The 16,665-nt window shown below is 32.9% G+C and overlaps 1 protein-coding gene across 7 annotated transcripts in view; it reads left to right on the forward strand.

Annotated features, from left to right (window-relative positions):
* neo1a (neogenin 1a) overlaps positions 1-16,665 on the forward strand; it is a 304,905-nt gene that overhangs the window by 83,974 nt on the left and 204,266 nt on the right. The gene's annotated exons all lie outside the window — the stretch shown is intronic.

Raw genomic sequence — 16,665 nt, forward strand, 5'->3', positions numbered from 1 at the left:
AGTAAACTTTACGATAAAACACGTTAGAAAATCTCATACTTCAGACTTTAATCATTTACTTATCAATATGTCTCTGTAAATATCATTAGTGTGAAAAGGAACGAAAGTTGTTGACGTCATACATTGACATGTAACATTTTTTTTGTATTAATATCATGTTCGGATATGAATACGAAAAAAAGGCATCCGAAAATATCATACTTCAGGCCTTAATCAATTACTTATCAATAATATGTCCCTGTAAATATCATTAGTTTAAAAAAAAAAAACTAAAGTTGTTTGCGGCACCATACGTTGGCATATGATGTATTTTTCCCTATCATTAGTGTGAAAAGGAACGAAAATTGTTGACGTCATACGTTGGCATGTAACATTTTTTTCATATTCATATCATGTTCGGATATGAATATGAAAATACTTGTACGAAAATCTCATACTTTAGACTTTAATCATTTACTTATCAATAATATGTCTTTGTAAATATCATTAGTGTGAAAAGGAACAAAAGTTGTTGACGTCATATGTTGGAATGTAACATATTTTTTTCGTATTCAAATAATATTCGGATATGCATTCTTAAAAAGCTCATCCAAAAATGCTGTACTTCAAGGCCTTAATCATTTACTAATCAATAATATGTCACTTTAAATATCATTAGTGTGAAAAGGAACCAAAGTTGTTGACCTCATACTTTGGAATGTAACGTATTTTTTCGTATTCATATCATATTCGGATATGCATATGAAAAAAGCACATCGAAAATGTCGTACTTCAGCCCTTAATCATTTAATGAAAAAAATTAAACTAAAGTACTTCAGGCCTTAATTATTTACTCATCAATAATATGACACTTTAAATATCATTAGTGTGAAAAGGAACGAAAATTGTTGACGTCATAAATTGGCATGTAACATTTTTTTTCGTATTCATATCATATTTGGATATGAATATGAAAAAAAAACACGTACGAAAAACTCATACTTCAGACTTTAATCATTTACTTATCAATATGTCTCTGTAAATATCATTTGTGTGAAAAGGAACGAAAGTTGTTGACGTCATACATTGGCATGTAACGTATTTTTTTGTATTCATATTATATTCAGATATGAATACGAAAAAAAGGCATCTGAAAATATCATACTTCAGGCCTTAATCATTTACTTATCAATAATATGTCCCTGTAAATATCATTTGTGTAAAAAAAGAACAAAAGTTGTTTGCAGAACCATACGTTGGCATGTAACGCATTTTTTCATATTCGGATATGACTGCAAAAAAACATGTATGAAAATCTCATACTTCAGACTTTAATCATTCCCTTATCAATAATATGTCTCTGTAACCATCATTAGTGTTAAATGGAACAAAAGTTGTTGACATCATACGTTGGCATGTAACGTATTTTGTTTGTATTAATATCATATTCAGATATGCATACAAAAAAAGCACATCCGAATATGTCGTACTTCAAGGCCTTAATCATTTACTAATCAATGATATGTCCCTATAAATATCATTAGTGTGAAAAGGAACGAAAGTTGTTGACGTCATACATTGGCATATAACATTTTTTTTCGTATTCATATCATATTCAGATATTTTTATGAAAAAAAATCATCCGAAAATGCCGTACTTCAGGCCTTAATCATTTACTCATCAATAATATGTCCTTTTAAATATCATTAGTGTGAAAAGGAACGAAACTTGTTGATGTCATGCGTTGGAATGTAACGTATTTTTTTCGTATTCATATCATATTCGGATATACATACGAAAAAAGCACATCAGAAAATGTCGAACTTCAAGGCCTTAATCATTTACTAATCAATGATATGTCCCTATAAATACCATTAGTGTGAAAAGTAACGAAAGTTACTGACATTATACGTTGACATAGCGTTCTTTTTTTTTAAACTGTAAACTGCAGTCAAACGTATGTTGACGTACGCATTTGTAGTTTCACAAAAGAGAAGGCTGATTTCCAATGAGCCCGTGAAGAAAAAAGACCCTTAACTAAAACACACAGCCCACCTAACATTGCCTTGGAGTGTCCCACTGAGAGAGAGCGAGAGAGAAAGAACTCTGAAAAGAATACGAGTTGATTTCCTGGTTTTTGAAATTCGATGTTGCTCAGTGGTCGACTTTGCAAAGCTCTGCTGGAGTATATTGATTTTTCTGGTGCGCTTGTGAGGGAGGAAAGAGGAAAAAAACACTGTATTGTATTGCATTAAAAAAAATCCATAGTATATCTAATTACGACCACTTCATTTTCTTTACTATTAGGACAGAAAGATAAATGCTTCTGTCCCTCCTGTATTATTCGCTCATCTGCCTCAGGCCACCGGAGATGAGGAGCATGGCACAAGCTTTCTGGTTAGCAAAATGCTGCACATTGCTCTCACTGTGATGTGCTTGTGTGGACATGGCTGGTCTGTCATTCCAGTGACAAACATAACAATGGAGGGTCACAATGTATGAGCTAAAGAGCACCTGACACTGTAAGACACACCCACTAGGAGTTTTGGTAACACTTTACAATAAGGTTAATGTATTTACTAACAATGAACAATACATTTATTACAGTATAATATTGTATAATATAACAGTATCATTGTTCATGATAACTAATGAACATAGTCACTCATTGTTAGTTCATGTTAACTTACAGTGCATTGAATAATGTTATGATGAATTTGGATGTTATTTGTAAATGCTGAACTATGATTAATAAATGCTGTACAATATTGTTCATACTTAGTTCATGTTAGTAAATTTATTAACTAATGAAACCTTATTCTAAAGTGTGACCGAAGTTTGTTTTGTTTTGTGCAAGACCAATGATTTCCTTATTTGAATTTTTAATTGAGAAATTCTAAAAGTTGAATGACATGAAATTAAATGCTTTTTTCTTAACATTGTCATTTATATCTGTCTCATAGTCACATAGTGTCTAATATAATATTTTAATATTGCCAATAACAAACAATCTTAAGTATTTCTTCTATAATGATTACCATGGTTTCTTTCTATTTTGGTCACTATTTTAATAAAATTAAGTTCATACTTTATATTTAATACTAAGTTTTTTTTTTACTTTTGTATTTTTTAAAAATATTTTGTCATCCTGTTGTCTTCTTGGGGGTTTGCTGGGGTCCTTCACTGGCATCGGGCCCCTGTTTATTGTCTAAAAAGAGACAATTTCCAAAGTTTGATTATGTGTCCAAACTGTACTCTTTTTCCATCTGTAAATAATCTGTAATTAATCCAAATAGTTTGTAAGCTTGAGGTTAAATTGTGCAGTACCCTCCAGCAAAAGATGCACAACCCCAATTACTATTATTTTCCATCCGGTTGCAAAAAATGGATGATCAACATAGAAAAACTCTATTTGTGATACAATGGGAGTATACTATCAGATTGATGCAATAGGAAATCATATAGCGAGGAAGTAAGAGTCCTCAAAGGCAAATGTGGGAGTGGTTGAATGAGGACTCTGTCGTCCCATCATTAGGTCACTTCACTCCCTCTAAACCCCCCTTGCTGTGTCTGGTGGTCCTGCCTCAAGCGCCAACATTATTTATTGATAGAATTTGTCCATCTCAGTGGGTTACATGGCGGCAAATTCATTGCACACAGTCTTAATATAGTGACGTGTCACATAATGGACCCCTGTGTATTTAAACTAATATAATTACACATGAGCCGGAGTATTTAACACACTCACTTGACATCCTGAAAAGTGAGCATTCAAATTAGCTACAATGAATGTCGATTTTTCTTGTCACAGCATTCCTTTCTTGCCGAAACCGTTTTTATTTTTTTGAGAGTGTGTGTTCAAGGCAGCGGCGCATAGTCACGTCTCTTGTCACAATCTGCTTGGTCTCATTTGCAGCTGGCGGAGAATAAAAGGTGAAGCTTTTTTGTTTTCCTGTCCTCTTTGACTGTGTCCTTGTCTCCGCTTATGTATTTCGAGAGCGAACCGGCCAGGCTTTGATGATTCGAGGCAGATCGAGTTCCAATCAGTGTGGTTAATTACTATGTCCGACTGAGGTGAGAAGGTTTGGCATGCAGCGAGGCTTTTACTGCAGCCGCAAAATTACCTGGGTGCTCTTGGGATTCGCTATCTGTTAGAGACAGCTCGCCGACTCCCAATATCAGATTGGTATCATCTTATTTTCATTCACTTGCTGCTGGAAGGCTTTTCTGCGGACTTCCCTGCCCCTCCCCCATCCAAGCTGCACCTTTGTGGGGTTTCTATCTGCATGTGACTGGCATACGCTTGCACTTTCACATCCATTATGTCGCTAACTAGAGTAGAAAACCAGTATGAGGAATCCATCACCAATTTGTAACTTGAAAATGAGACTCTATGAGCATATTCGGTGTGTTATAGCACTCTTTTCCAACCCTGTTCCTGAAGGCATTGTAAAATTACACCATTCAGCCTTTTCCTAATCAAACACACCATAATCAATGCATCAGAACACTAAAAGAGACCCCAAAACCTGAAATGAATGGGTCAGATAAGGGAGACATCCAAAATATGTACTGTTGGTGTGCCTCCAGGAACAGAGATGGGAAATACTGTGTTATATGACTAATAAGCTAAGTAGGTAGCATTTTAACATTTTATGTAAGCCTGAAGTATACAATAATAGTTTGAACAAATATGGAATAGATTTGATTTGGATTAATTTATTCATTATTTTTTGTTTTTAACAGTGTACATCTCAAGCATTTTCCATTAGTTTTCCATAAACTGGAATGATGAGCACCAAATGTATTAATACCGAATCGATTATTAATATAAAATAATCTGAAATGCTTAAATAAGATAGAGAACACTTGATTCTGTTATTAGTTGTTGTTTAACTTAGGGCGCTTTCACATCTGTGGTTCATTTGGTCACCGGTTCATTTGATCCGGACCAAGGGCAACAAATGATACGTTGTAGCATTTTTCTGCCATTTTGGGTGCTTTTCACACCACACTGATAGCTTTGGTCCGAACCAGTTGAAAGGAACCAAAATGCAGTCATGTGACAAAATCCACATCATTCATTGGGCAGATGTTATTTAATGTATTTCCTAAACTGCTTTTCGATTGGATTGGTTAACATGCGGGAAAATGCCAATGGCACTGCTGTAAGTAAACAAACCGCCAGACACAAAATTTCACTGCACTGGCTGATTGTATCCCTGGTCATAGTATACTATATAGTTCGTATACAACACTTTAGACAAACTATACATTTCGAAATTAATGCGGCATCTGTGGCTGGTAAATGATGTTTTAATGCATTGCAAACGGCAAAGGCATTAGGGAGAAGCATGAATTAATTTTGCTAAACTTAAGCAAATATTACCAACGATCCATCAGGTAATGTTTTTCTCTCTCTCTGTTTAAAACCGTTGGTAAAGCGCTGTCAACAAATATTTTTCCTCCAAACCCCATAAGAAGGGACAGCGCATCAGTCTATGACAGCTGGATTAGTCCAAAAAGGCACAGTACTTTTTGCGGTTGGGTCTTTTTTTAGTTTGGATCATATTCTCACCACAAACGAACCACTCCAGGGTTCGTTTGAAAGCGTACCGAGACAACCTCTTCAAGATGCTCGCTGTACACTTTTTTGGTGCGCTTTTGGTGCACACTCAAGTACAATTGCTACATTCACACCTGCCAAACAAACCACACCAAGAGGGAAAATGAACTCTAGTGCAATTCAGCCGATCTCAATAAGGCAGGTGTGAGAGCACCCTTAATGTTAAACTTTTAAAACCACTAACAGAGTTGACTATTTCACACCATATTGTGTTTTAGCTCAAGATGCTAATCTGCTAGCAGAATTTTATTTGCAGAATTTTGAATTTATTTGCTTCGTATTACGACTTTCATAAAGTGAGGAAAATTTACTGAGCTATCACAGTAAGAGTTGACATAATTAATGTACTATTAATGTGTCCTAAACATTGTATGCTAGTGAATGAGAGAAGAATAATGGCATGCCTTAATGCCTTCCTGAGAAAGTGGCATCATTTGGAGCAAGTCGCATGCCGTTTCTATCAGTGCTTTATGCAAAAATCTCTTTTAAAAGGGTTTTAAACACTATTGAGTGGCAACAGTCTGTGAATATAACCAGCTTCTAATGGTAAAATGTATTAATTTTATTTTTCATAAATACACTTCATAAAAACAGTCTGTCTAAACACTTTGATTGACATTCTCCCTTTGTACGTGTCATCAGAGGGGGAAAGCCCCACCCATTAGTGACAATCTCTAAAAGGGGCAGTTTCAAAGAGTTATAAAACATTAGTGTTGGGGTACTTTGAGCTGAAACGTCACATACACACTTTAGGGGCTTATTTTACATCTTGTAAAAAGTGTGATAATAGGTCGCCTTTAATTGTTTTTTAATTGTTATGCCTATTTTGTGACCAATGTAATGAGTTAACCAGAACTCAGGATGTATGCATTATTTATTACTGAAATCACAAATAATACCGTAAATAGGTGTTATGCAAGAGTTTATTTAATTAGTAGAGTAAACGCACACAAAACAGGATCAAAATTAGACTTGATTATTTCGATAATTCAAGCTGAATGTACTGTAGGATTCCAGCAAATAAAAAACAAATAGTGGCAGGCAAGACAAAATGTCTCGAAATATACACAGAAACATAATTAGATAATTATAATAAGAAAAATTGATAGAATATTGTTACTATATTATTCAGAACTGTTTCATAAAAGTTTTACTTTTTGAAAAATAATAGACGTTGTACCTAGGAAACACAAAATGTCCCCACAATAGACTCAACCAAATAAAAGAACTGTTTAAATAAAGATCATGTTAGGGTTGTGCGATATTGGAAAAATCTAACATTGCAGTATTTTGTTTGCCACAATATGAATATAACTTCACCATGTGGTTTGAACAGCTTTATTTGGAAAGATTTCATTCATTTAGATCGACCGTGAAGTCTTTTTTTATGCAGTGGATCTGCATAAATTAGAATAAATTACAAGCAAAAATAAATAAATAAATAGTTCTTAATGGTTTTCTGGGCAGTCTAGTATTCATGTACAAAAATTTAATAATCAAATGTAAAATAACATGATCAATAATAAAAAAAATAGAATAAAAAAAAATATATATTTAATAATATCTATTTTTTAAAATGTAACAAATAATACAATCATGTGATGTGACTATTGTAGATACACACATTGCAATATCAATGCTCAAACGATGTATTGTTCAGCCCTAATACACGTTAAGCCGAACATACACGGCAATAAAGCAAAGGTGTTGTTATTTCCGCAGGTCTATCAGAGTCAACATTAATTCTGCTAAATATCCAGTAATTCTGCTAAACACTGTAGCGGGGGGAACAAAAATTGGCTTAAATGTGCTCGGGATTCTTTAAAGCCTTGGAAAGGTTCCCTGGCAGGAGAAAGAAGGCTAGCTTGAGGTGTTTTGAGTTGCGAAAATTGTATCCTCTTTTGCCTCTGTTCTGCCAGCTGAGCGGGTGCCAAACTAATAAAGCCAGCATGGAGGCCTACCAATCATTTTGTCCAGCCGTTCCACCTTGGCCCCTTGTTGAGAGGGCGAAGGCACTATCTGAGCATCCAGACCGCGGGGTGAGGGGCCGCCGTCAGCCAGGGGGTCCTGAGTGGGAGAGCAGCCTTTGTTCCTTGTAGCCGCTGTCAATGATGAAGTGGGCAACACACAAAAAAGCGGAAGTGAGTGCTGAAGACAATGCAGAAGGCTGCCATTCTCTTTTCTTTCCTTTATTTTAGGATGACAGTGACCTTTAAAAATGGCTCATCGACCCTCCCCACTATCATCACTGTAGTCTATCCTTTTAGGATGTGAGAGGGGTCAGTATTTAAATAGACCTCTAGAGCTAAACAATAAAACTTGACTCATTTCAATGGATCAATAAACCCTAAAGGATAGTTGATACTGGATAGTTCTGAACCAGCCTGATCTCACGAGGTAACTACAGTTGAAGTCAGAATTATTAGCCCCCCTGAATTCTAAACATAATAGTTTTAATAACTCATTTCTAATAACTGATTTATTTTATCTTTGCCATGATGACAGTAAATAAAATTTGATTAGATATTTTTCAAGACACTTCTATACAGCTTAAAGTGACATTTGAAGGATTAACTAGGTTAGTTAGGTTAACTAGGCAAGTTAGGGTATTTAGGCAAGTTATTGTATAATGATGGTTTGTTCTGTAGACTATCGAAAAAAAAATTAGCTTAATCATTTTTACAAATTTAAGTAGATTGAACATAATAGAATTAAGTTGTCCCCCAAAAAGCCTTTAGCATTGTGTTGGTTCAACTCATTTTAAATTAGAAGTTTGAACAAGCTGCAAAAGTGATTCTTTGAAGTGTATCTGTGTGTGTTTATATATAGATAATAAATATACACAGCGCACAAACTTCTATTATGTCAAAACAAACTTTTATTTTGGATGTGATATATTTTTAACTAATAAAACATATTATCTTTGATTATCATTCGATATAATAATAGTAAAAATAACAATGTAATCAATACTTTTTGTTTGTCAATTAATCAATTACAAGAAAATTATGCAATTTATATCTGGATGAAAAGCATCTATTTCACGATTTATCGAAAAAGTTAAACATGGCTGACTTTTAGTGTTATATTAAAATGTCATGTTTAATTTTACATTACTTGATCATATTTGTTAAATTGACGCATTTTTTTCTGTAATAACCTTTTTATTAATATGCTTAAATTATATAAATATGTTTTTTTTTTGTACATTTAAAGGGATAGCTCACCCAAAACTGAAAATGATGTCATGTTTCATTTTTTCTGTTGAACACAAAAGAAGATATTTTGAAGCATGTTGGAAACCTGTAACCATTGACTTGACTTCCACAGTATTCGTTTTCCCTGTATGGAAGTCAATGGTTACAGGTTTCTAACATTTATTTATTTTTATTTTTAAATAAAATATCTTTTTTGTTTTCAACAGAAAATGGAACCACTTAAGGGTGAGTAAAGGCTGGTTTATACTGGTTTATACCACGGCGCCTACCTTGTGCATAGCAGTGGATTTTTACTTCTGCATGCTGTTTGTGTTGCTCTGCATTAACACTTCCGAAACGCTAGCTGGCAGTAAGTTATTTTCCTCTGTGTCAAGTTTCTTCACGTGTGTTTTGTTTGTTCTAAACGCTAACTTAATGTACAAGTAGCTTCGACTTTCTCATTCAGAGGCAGAAACCGGCGGACGTGCAACAACTTTAATCATGAGGTAAACACAAAGCAAAAGTTTCCATCTAGAGCTGCTTCACGGGACTCGACACTAGTAAACAATTGCTCCATCAGGATTGAGCTATGCGTCGTTGCGACGTGTAGTTAAGTTTTTTTTAGAGGTGCGGGTCATGGAGAGGGGTATGTGACCACACAAAGGCTGTGCTGGACTATATGCGTGCGCTTGACGTAGAAGTATAAATCAGCCTTAAATGTTCATTTTTGGGTGAACCGTCCATTTAATTTTTGGAGTAAAATAAGGTTTTATGCCCTCAAAAAAATTATTTTGCAGCTTATTCAAACTACTATTAAAAAATTTAGCTGAAACAACACAATTTTTAAGATTTTTTTGGGACAACTTAACTGTTTATGTTCACTCCACTTAAACCTCTACCGCACTGTGTTGCCATATGGCAACATGATATTTATGTTCATTTCCCTGCTACTGTTTCTTTAAGACCAACATTCTAATTGTTTTGTTGGAAAGAGAAGACCTTAGTGTAGCCAATGATGTGTTTCGGTTAAGATCACATGATGTGCAGTGTTTTTCTGTGGTGCGATTTCTGACAGAATGTTATTGTGACAGACTGACAGAGTTTATTGTGAATAGTTGCTGAATGCAAATGTAAACGTCAATAAAAACAAAGAATCAAATGATGTCAGATCCACAAAAAATCTGAAACATCACCTTCAGTAAGTTACGATGACATAATAACAACTCAAAAAAGTTTTTATAAAATTAGTTTTTTTGTAAATCGATCAAATGTATGTGTTGCCAAATGGCAACACTGTGGAATGTGCAATATTGCAATAGCTTAGCTAGCTAGCAAGGTCAGCTGTGAACTTTTAAGTTGTAAGAACAACAACATGAATCCCAGTAATATAATTTTGATTAGTCATATGTTAATGGCATTTGAATTATAGATTAAAATAAAATTTTAATGCCAATATTTTGATTAGAAATAAATACAGGAACAGTGTATTAGCAAGCGCCACCATGTTCTATGGGAAATGAAAGAAGAAAAAGACTGAACTGGCTCTTCCTGCAGATGAAAGTGAGGATGAGATGGGTTTTAGTGACCATGAGAATGATGCAGACTGGACATTTGATAAGAGCAGTGATGGAGACGGTTCAAGAAGGTTAGCTCAGAGGCAAATAAGACGGCCGTAGTATAGTATATAGTATAATATAAACATTGTTAGCTAGTAGCTACATTATTCTGATGCATCTGGATATACCAGACTTGTTTTATTTGTTATATTATTTAGTGGAGAAAATATTTATATTTACAGCATGTTGTAAACATGATTATACAACATTGTGATTGTTTTCAATAATATTCAGCAAAAAAGAATGGTATAAATGAAAGCTGTTGGAATATCAGTTGTTGGAAAGCATGTATAAGGTGTCATTTATAAGTTCTGTGTTAAAGCTTATAATACTGCAGCACCAATTAAATCATTTCAAATAACAAAATCATTGATTATAAGGAAATTATAAGGTTATAAATTTGACATTTCTAAGGTGGATCCATTGTTGGATGTTGTTGTCATATGGCAACATATCATAAAGTACCTTAAAGAATTTTTTCCATTTTTTTTTTACAGAACTTCAAGTTAAGCCATTCTAAGAAAAAAAAAATTATAGATCTAGCAATGCTTGCAGTAGAGGGTTAAATTTGTTGCGTTAACAGACAACATAAATGAATTGTGGAACCCTGCATTTTTCATCTTTGTTTCTATAGGACTTTTACAATGTAGATTGTGTTAAACGTGCTCCGTATAGAAGATTACAGTGAATTGAAACAGTCAGTTCAGTTTTCTGAGCTTAGGTTCAGTTCAGTGTGGTTTTTTAACTGTGATATTTATTCAAATATAAAAGAAATGTGTTAAAATAATAAAGTAGATCTCAAAGTAAGAAACATTCAGCACTTCTGTGGTGCCCATGAGAAACCTAATTTAGTTCCTCCTGAGTCTGTACAGTATGACAGTATGCTCTATGAGAACGAGGCTCAGTTTCAGCATGAGATCATAAAGCGTGCGCAGAGAGAGCGGTTTATTAGACAGGTTTAATATGTGAGATCTCCACAGGGAAGTCCAGACCAAAGTTACACATCCTTGAGTCAGTTCTCGGACTCTCGTAATCAGATCTCTGCCGATGCCTCGCTGTGCTCAGAAGTGACAGATGGGGAAGAAATGATGCTGGAGAATAAAGGCAAACCTGGAGAGATGCAGACAAACTGGAGATGGACTGACATGAAAGGAAAGAGGCTTTCTAGTCGGACTAATAAGTCTGGAAGGGAACGACAAAGAACTGCTATTGTTTTAGGCGTGTAGGGGAAGGTGCTTTAAAAATCTGGACCTGTTTTTCAAAGAGCAAATGGTTTTTGCTTTTGGTCTGTTTATTTAGCTGAAGGTCAAACAGCTCAGAAGCCCCTTCTACTCAATAATGCAGAGCCGCGGGGTATTTCCTTCATTCTACTAGAAATTGTGTCAGAAAGCGAGGTTGAATGTAATTTCCAGATGTGATCCCGGTGATTAATTCTGAAAATTTATACGCTTTTTTTCTGTGTGGTGTAAGCAAATTTAGTAGTTTGGTCTGTTTTTAGGATTCTCACTGGTTGTGCAATTTCTTGAATATCAGGGAATTTTATATAATTTCTCCAAGTAAAACAAAATTTTTTTGTTTGTCCTTTAAAAATGTACTTCCCTTTAATTAAAATTTCAGATTTTTGTGACCAAAAACGACCAAACTTTTCTAAGTTTACGACAATGTTTGTGGCATTTTTTTAATGCTGTTTTGCAGTGAAAATATACACACATTTACACATCTTACACAAAAAAAATGCAGGGTTCCACACAATTCATTAAGCTAACTTAATTGTTTTTACAAATTTAAGTTGATTGAACATAAAACAGTTAAATTATCCACACAAAAACTAAAGATTTATGTTGAAATTTCTATATGCCAATATAATTCTATTTAATATAAAACAATGCAGATGCCAGAGAGGGAATTTGAACAGTGTAGGGCTGCACGATATTGAAAAAAATTGACTTTTTTTTTCTCTGTGATATACATTGCAATATAAATACATTTTCATCAGATGACTTAAATTGTTTTATTTGGAAAGTCTTTAATTTAGATAAGTTTGTAGGGGAGTGAAATTTAAATATATTTTACGTAATTTATCAAATGCATACTGTATAATAAACAAACTACAGTCATAACTGGAATACATAACAGGAAAAAATCTGTTTCTTTTTTCTGGCAGTTGGGGTGCATGTTCCATTACAGAAATGTACTGTGAAATAACGGCTGTTATATTACAGAAATTTACCGTAAAAAATAATGTATGTTAAATTACAGAAATTTATCGTAAAATAACGGACGTTAAATGACAGAAATGTACCGTAAAAGCACGGACGTTAAATTATAGAAATTTACCATTAAATAACGAATGTTAAATTACAGAAATTTTCCATAAAATAATGAATGTTAAATTACAGAAATTTACCATAAAATAATTAATGTTAAATTACAGAAATTTACCATAAATCAAAAAATTACAGGAAATTTCTATAATTTAACATCAATTATTTGACATTTTCCACCACCCCGTTGCCGAAAAAAACAACTTAAAACAACTGATGTTAAATTACAGAAATTTCCAGTAATTCAAAAACACACGTTTTTTTTTTGTTGTTGTTTTTTTGCTGTAACGGTAGTTTTTTTTGTATTTTCTTTAGGCTATAGTATTTTATATGGAACCGTACATAAACATTGTGGAAAGTTACATAATATCCATAAAATCTGCATTTTTTTACAGCAAAAAAAAAAAATTGGAAATTCAGCTTTTCAATTATTGAAGGTCAGGGAATATTACTTTTGGTTTAGAGTGGGAACCTTGTGTTTGTTTTATTTCAGTGTGAGCTCTTTTTTTTATTCTGGGGGTTTGTGTTGATTATATGTTTTTGTGGAGTTTCCATAATGCTTTCTGGAAATGAGCGGAGCTTTATTAAGAGGTGATCTGGAGGAAAGTGTTTTTTCGACGCTCTGTTTTGGTGGAAATAGTACCTGTCTTTGTGTGTGCCAATAAGAGAGCATGCGGCTTCCTGTTGTGAAGGAACCAGGTAAAGGAGGTCTTTGTACTTCTGTGTGTCCCTGTGGGAATATTTCACTCGCTACATATTGGTTGTGTGTGGTGGGTTACAACACAGTACTCGTAATATAAAAGAGCATATTAATACTTAAGCATTAGGTAAAGTCACACTGAAATCAGTTATTTAAGTTTAATAACATTCTGGGAGTTTAGTGAGTTCATTAACAATAAGTTATTTTTCAACATTCATTTACATTTTGGTGTCTGATAATGCAAACTTTGAAAATACAGTTGAAGTCAGAATTATTAGCCCCCCTTTGAATTTTTTTTTTTTTTTTTTAAATGTTTCCCAAATTATGCTGAACAGAGCAAAGAAATTTTCACTGTATGTCTGATAATATTTTTTTTCTTCTGGAGAAAGTCTTATTTGTTTTATTTCGGCTAGAATAAAAACTGTTTTTAATTTTTTACAAACCATTTTAGGAACAAATTATTAGCCCCTTTAAGCTATATATTTTTTGGATAGTCTACAGAACAAACCATCATTATACAATAATTTGCCTAATTACCCTAACCTGCCTAGTTAACCTAATTAACCTAGTTAAGCCTTTAATTGTCACTTTAAGCTGTAAAGAAGTGTCTTGACAAATATCTAGTCAAATATTATTTACTGTCATCATGGCAAAGATAAAATAAATTAAAACTATTATGTTTAGAAATGTGTTGAAAAAAAATCTTCTCTCCGTTAAACAGAAATTGGGGAAAAAAAATAAACTGGGGGGATAATAATTCTGACTTCAGCTGTATATATATATTTTTTTATTTTTTCGAATTTTTTATTTGATAAATTTTTGGGGGAAAATGTTACTGTTATTTTCTCCATGCAAACTAAAAAATTTTTTTAGTTAAATTGGTAACATAAAGTTCACTTTTAATTTTAACCAAAGAAGAATTTCATTTTTCATTGATTTATTTTTTTTTGTTGAATATGGTTGATATTTATCTTTGTTGTTTTTTTATGTGTACTTGTTCAAATTAATAATAATTAAAAAAAAACATTAGGAGCAACTTGTAACCAATGAAGGAAATGTATCTTCCCAATATTGAATCCCTTATTTTATTGTATTTTTTATTGTATTTTACGTCTGTTTTTCAATATATGTATACTTTTTTATGTAACTATAAAACTAAACATTTAACTAGAATAACAAGATACAGTTGCTTATCAGTTGAAATCTATATAAACCAAGTTTATATAGATGTACAATAAGATTGTGCGGAATATGTACTTTATAAGGACTAATAAACAGACATTATCTTAATAATAATAATAATAATAATAATAATGTTATAATCCACTAGTTAATAGTGAAAATCGGTCCTTAAAGTAAAGTGTTACTGATATGGTTAATAAAAATAATAATAATAATAAATAAAAATAACAAAATAACAATGCTAATCATTCATTCATTCATTCATTTTCTTTTTGTCTTAGTCCGTTTATTAATCTGGGGTCGCCACAGCAGAATAAACCGCCAACCTATCCAGCATATGTTTTACGCAGCGGATGCCCTTCCAGCCACAACCCATTACTGGGAAACATCCATACACACTCGTTCGCACACATACGTACACTGGACAATTTAGCCTACCCAATTCACCTGTACTGCATGTCTTTGGACTATGGGGGGAAACCGGAGCACCCGGAGGAAACCCACGCAAACACAGGGAGAACATGCAAACTCCAAACATAATGCTAATGATTTTTTAAATTATAAGTTATTTCTGAAAATAAAATTCTATTGTTAATTAAATTTAAAATCACCACTAGGTGGTAGCTAGCCACATTCTTTGTCACTAAATCATTCCTTTAATTGATTCATTCAAATGTGTCTTTCAGTTGACTCAATAGCCCAGTGGTTTGTGCGCTGACATATACTGTATGGTGTTGCAGTACTCTGGGCATTCCAAGTTCGAATCCTGGCTTGTGCACCCTTCCCGATACTACCCACTTCAGTTCCTGTCAACATACAGTCCTGTCAAATAAAGGCAAACATGGCAAAAATAAATCTTTAAAAAAAAAAAAAAGTGTCTTTCCTTAAGAAAAGAAAATAAATTTCACAGTATTTACTATTATATTTTTTTCCTTCTGGAGAAAGGCTTATTTGTTTTATTTCGGCTAAAAATGAAATCTTTTTTTTTTTTTTTTTTTTTACCATTTTAAGGTCAATATTATTAGCTCCATTAAGCTACATACAGTTGAAGTCAGAATTATTAGCTCCCCTGAATTATTATCCCCTGTTTATATTTTTTCCCAATTTCTGTTTAACAGAGAGAAAATTGTTTTGAACACATTTCTAAACATAATAGTTTTAATAACTTATCTCTAATAACTGATTTATTTTATCTTTGCTATGATGACAGTAAATAAAATTTGACTAGATATTTTTCAAGCCATTCTATACAGCTTAAAGTGACATTTAAAGGTTAAACTAATAATTAATTAATAAGGTTAACTAGGCAGGTTAGGGTAATTAGGCAAGTTATTGTATATCAATGGTTTGTTCTGTAGACTGTAGAAAAAAATTGCTTAAAGGGGCTAATAATATTGTCTTTAAAATGGTTTTTAAAAAATTAAAAACTCTTTTTATTCTAGCCGAAATAAAACAAATAAGACGTTCTCCACAAGAAAAAATATTATCAGACATCCAGTGAAAATTTCCTTGCTCTGTTACACATCATTTGTGAAATATTTAAAAAAGAAAAAAATTCAAAGAGGGGCTAATAATTCTGACTTCAACTGTATATATATTTTTTGATAGTCTACAGAACAACCATCGTTATACAATAACTTGCCTAATTACCCTTACTTGCCTAGTTAACCTAATTAACCTAGTTAAATCTTTAATTGTGCCTTTAAGCTGAATACTAGTATCTTTAAAAATATCTTGTTCAATATTATGTACTGTCATCATGGAAAATATAAAATAAATCAGTTATTAGAAATAAGTTTCTAAACTATTATGTTTAGAAATGTGTTGAAAAAAATCTTTCTGTTAAACAGAAATTGTGTGTAAAATATACAGGGGGCTAATAATATAGCAGGTCTAATAATTCTGACTTCAACTGTATATTCATTAATCCTCTATTTATGACTTCAGGAGAATACACATTCGTTTTCCTGAACTGAGATCTGTATTTAAACTAATATATCCGCAGCTAAACTTGCTGATTGTGAAGAGCTCTTCATAGCTA

The sequence above is a fragment of the Danio aesculapii genome, chromosome 7 (genome assembly GCF_903798145.1).
Source record: "Danio aesculapii chromosome 7, fDanAes4.1, whole genome shotgun sequence".
Classification (NCBI taxonomy): domain Eukaryota; kingdom Metazoa; phylum Chordata; class Actinopteri; order Cypriniformes; family Danionidae; genus Danio; species Danio aesculapii.